Here is a 5,003-nt window from a genome sequence, read left to right on the forward strand (position 1 = left end):
GCCTCGGTTCTTTTTTGCGTCTGGGGTATTTATACTAGTGTATTGTGTCTAAATCTAGATTCAAGTCGAAATTTCCCAACAGCGGTTCAGGCCCTGCACAGATCACTGCAACGCTGCCTGTGCGCGTACGCGGCATTTTTTTCAACTCCGTAAGACATCGGTTCAGCCCTGCACAATGGATATGTGAACCGACCTATATCGACCCGCTCATCTATGCGATCTTACTTTTATGTTGATATGATTGAGTTAGCATGAGGGGCAAATTGTTCAACTCTTTTTTTTTTTTGGGGATACGATGTCAACGATTATGGTTATGAGATACTAAGATAGAAAGTTATTCAACTTTTTCGGTACAAGTTGGCTCGCTATTTTTCATGCCCTAACTTGAGGGCGGGAGGTGGAAGATCAAAAAATTCCTTGTCTATTATTAGATGATGTTTTATTATTTGTTATTACTTTTGCTAAGAAGTGTCTGTATGCAATGTATTAGTTAAATATAGCGTCTAATTAGGACATTCCTTTATTTAGGTTTCTTTCTCTATTGGAGTTTACTTTTATAGAAATTTTATATCTTATACTATTATAAAAGCGTATTGCATGTTAAATTTTTTCCCCCCTGAAAATGCCATTCAGAACACATATATGCATATATAGAACACATACATGCAACATAAATTACGTACATAAATATAAAGAGGCATACCCCTACAAATCCTTCTCATAACCCCTAATTAAATTGAATTTGATAAGTAAGCCACCAAATTGCATTCGCTGCTTTTAAAAAAAATAGAATACAATAAGAAAAAAAGAAAATAAAAGAATCAAACCAATATTTTCTTTTGTCTATTGAACATTGCTAACGTGCTTAACGACTCAAGTAAGATATAAAAATCATTATATCCTTTAAAATAAAAGTACAGTGGGTAAATCCAGTTGGATAAAAACCATCGCTAACATGCTAAATATTTAAGCATTACATCATTTGAATAAATCATCAAGTAGATAAAAATCATCACACGAGAAATGTATGCGATAATGATTTGTTCTGCTAATGCAGCACATCAAGCAAGGAGTGCATATGAAGAACGCATCAAAGAAATGTTTCTCCTTCTCTTTCTTTATACAGGGTTGATTTGTCGCAAAAGTTTACTCCAAAAAAAGTCTACGATGCACTTCTGTTTAAGCCTTGAAATCGTTCAGTACTGTTACTCTCGAATCTATCAATAAGTAATCCGACACCTTCAACCCACAAAAAAAAAAAAAAAAAAAAACTTAAGTATAGTTATATAAGGACTACTTTAGAGCATCTCCAACAGCTTCCCCAAAATTTTCTTCAAAATGGAGAAACAAAAGTCATATTCTTCAAATTATTTTTGCTCCAACTCCAACAGCTTCCCCATTTTGAAAAATCGCATTTATTACAATAATAAAGCTCTCCCCAAAAATTTGGAGAATGCTGCAGATTTGGGGAAGGCTCCCTATTTTTTCTCCTCATTCCCTATTTTGGGGAATGGGATGGGGAATCTGTTGGACCAAAAAACAGCTCTATATTCCCCAAAATTGAGTATTTCAAGAAGATGGGGAAGCTGTTGGAGATGCTCTTACAACCTATAAGTAGTGGGTGGTTATGTGAGTACAAATTAATTGAGTTAGCATGTTGGTCGTTCCTAGGAGTGATAAGATGTGGGTTTTCCATAATTCTATTGTAACGAGGTTTCCAATGATCATGGAGAATGTTATTTTGTTAATCGGAGAGGATGAATTGTCCCTCTCCTCTCAAGTCTTATTAGTAGTTGTAACAACCGTAAATTATGATACGTATTTAAATATTTTTTTCCTAGTATTTAAAATATTAAATTTTAACTTATTACTTTTTTCCCAAATTTATGGAATTTTTATGAGTTTTCAAGATAAATAAATAAATAAATATATTCCCATAATCTTCATTTTCCCTAAATTTTCTCTCATTTTGAATTCCTACCATATTTTCCCCCTAATTAATTCGCTAATCAAATCCCAAATCATGATCAATTATATTGATACCTCCCTAATGTTTACTCCCGTGATCAAATCTCCTCCTCTCTTTCTCAAATCTTTTTCAAATCCCATAAATTTCTCTCTCCCCCTCTAAATACATATCATAAACCCTAACCCTATCACATCAATAGCCGTCACCAGCCCTCACCCATTTTCTCTCTATATATATTCTTTCCTTTATTTTTCACGTGAGCACCAAAAAAACCAGCAACCTCCATCATCTCTCTTGTTCTCCTCTCTCTCTTCATCTCGTTCTCTCTCCTCCCCCCAAGAGAACTCCGGCCACCCAAGCCCTCTCCGTCCAACTCCCCAACGCCCCAACCCGCCGCCGGTGGATCCGCCCACGCCGCCGTCTGCACCTCCTCTCTGACCCCCCGAACCAAGCTCTCAGATCCGAGCTCTCCGTCAGCTCCATACCCGAACTCTGACCGCCTTGCCTCAGATCCAAGCCACCAGCCGCCTCCTCCGACCATCGCCATAGCTCACCCAAGCCCCGCCTCTCCCCTCGTTACACCACGAACCCCAGCCGCCGCTTCGCCTGAGTCACCGCCGGCACCCATGCTCTCTCTCTCTCGTTCTCCCCTGCCTACACCACCATCACCACCACCGAACCCCATCTTGACCTCCACCAGATCCCGCTGTCGTGCCGCATCACGTCGTTCGCCCGCTCACCTCCAACTCTTCTCCTGACCCGAGCTCGACCACATCATCCTCGACGACCAGCCTTCGCTCACCAATGTAGGCGTATAAAAATGCCTATAGATATGAATATCCCTATCTAAGTTAGAGGAAATCATCCAAAGCCAAAAGAAGCAAAGGAACATGTGAAACAACATAGAAGAACAATATGAACACCCACAAAGAAGCAAAGGAACATGTGAAACAACATAGAAGAACAATATGAACACCCACGACAAGAAACACTGACGTGCATTTGCGCGGTAGTGGAAGGTGTTGTGCACACAAACAGAGTGATATTCCTATGGGAATTTATAGATCTCTTCGATAGCTTTCCAACGCATCTTGGATCACCTCATTCCGACATCGGACGAGGAAGTTAGAGCCAAAATACCCGAGAGGTCGCAAACTACATCGAAGGTGCGCGGCAGTGTACACTGCCGCGGCAACAGCGCGACAGTACAAGGTGTCGCACAAATAAATATAGTAAAGCGCCAATGGGAACTTGTAGAGCTCTTCGATAGCTTTCCAACGCATCTTGGATCACCTCATTCCGACATCGGATGAGGAAGTTAGAGCCAAAATACCCGAGAGGTCGCAAACTACATCGAAGGTGCGCGACAGTGTACACTGCCGCGGCAACAGCGCGACAGTACAAGGTGTCGCACAAATAAACATAGTGAAGCGCCAATGGGAAGTTGTAGAGCTCTTCGATAGCTTTCCAACGCATCTTGGATCACCTCATTCCGACATCGGACGAGGAAGTTAGAGCCAAAATACCCGAGAGGTCGCAAACAGCATCGGAGGTGCGCGGCAATGTATACTGCCGCGGTAATATATTGCACATTTAAGTCATGATATGATCCAAATCTGAAGAAGCTCAAAAGACAAAAGTTGTAGATCTCTTCGTCAGCTTTCCAACGCATCTTGGATCACCTCATTCCGACATCGGATGAGGAAGTTAGAGCCAAAATACTCGAGAGGTGCATAGCAGTGGTAACTGCCGCGGCAATGCGCGACACCACGTACTGTCGCGGCCACTGGGAAGCTGAACACGTCATTTTTGACAGTTTTCTCGAGTTTTGTGCAGCCCACATGGCTTATTAACTGCTGGGGGTCACTTATGAACGTGGGAGAAGCAGTTACAAGCGAAAATCATGCCCACTAACCTCATAAAAAGATGGTATTTAAGTAGTGGGACGGCGGTTACAAAAGAGGGCTGATTAGAGAGCATCCAAAAGAGGGCTGATTAGAGGGCAGCCAAGAGGACTGAACAGAGAGCATTTTAGAGCAGAAAAGGCTTAAGCTTTTGGTGAATTAGAGCAAAAGAGAGAGTATTCCTTCTTCACAAACATCTTCAAGAAGCTTTTGGCGATTCCTAGAGATCTAAGCTCTGACTTGATCTTTAGAAGAGTGAACATCTTACATCGATAAGATATTTGCTTCAAATTCTTACTTCGATAAACGAAGGAAGAATCATTAAACCCCTCACGGTTCAATCAGAATCTGTGATTTGGTGGTCCACGAGTCATAGCGCTCCCGGCACAGGCAAAGATCCCACGCAAGCAGCGATCCAAACAACGATCCTGCGTTTGTTTCTAAAAAGTTGTAATTTTCCTTTTGTTGTGTAAAAGAAGTCTTATAAAAAGACTATCTCTTTTGAATTTGTTGTAATCGACCGAAGATATAATGAATTTTATAACAAAACCAACTTTTGACGCAAACAAACTGGCGACCACAGTGGAAAGCTGTCAAAAGCTCTTAGTCCCCATCGAACCCGTTGAGCCCCTTAGTGATGACAACCGTCGTCGGCGCCGTCCCCAAATATCGCCATCCCCCTCGACGGCAAGCATTTTTGTCTTGCTCTTTGTTGCATTCGTTCTTATTATTTTTATGCAAGCATTTCTATCCTTTTAGTATTTCATAATCAGCTTATTCGATTATTTGATCTGAAATGAATGGATAACAGGAAATAATTGATTGAAGTGTTACTCCTCATAATTATGGATACATTACAAATTAATCTATTAAGTGTTACTCCTCATAATTATGGATACATTACAAATTAATCTATTGATAGTGAGTATAGTTAAATGATGGTGCTAAAGCTATTTATTCTTTTGACGACGTCTGGATTGATAAAAGCACCAGTTGTCTTTGTAGACTTGATAATCAGTGTTTAGGTTTACTTGGATATATTTGTAGGGCTTCATTGATGATATTTTTGGAATTTTGTAAGAGTTGGAAATACTGTAAGGGTCAAAGAAAAACTAATTTGTGTTTTAGAT

This window comes from Asparagus officinalis, chromosome 6 (genome assembly GCF_001876935.1).
Source record: "Asparagus officinalis chromosome 6, Aspof.V1, whole genome shotgun sequence".
NCBI lineage: Eukaryota > Viridiplantae > Streptophyta > Magnoliopsida > Asparagales > Asparagaceae > Asparagus > Asparagus officinalis.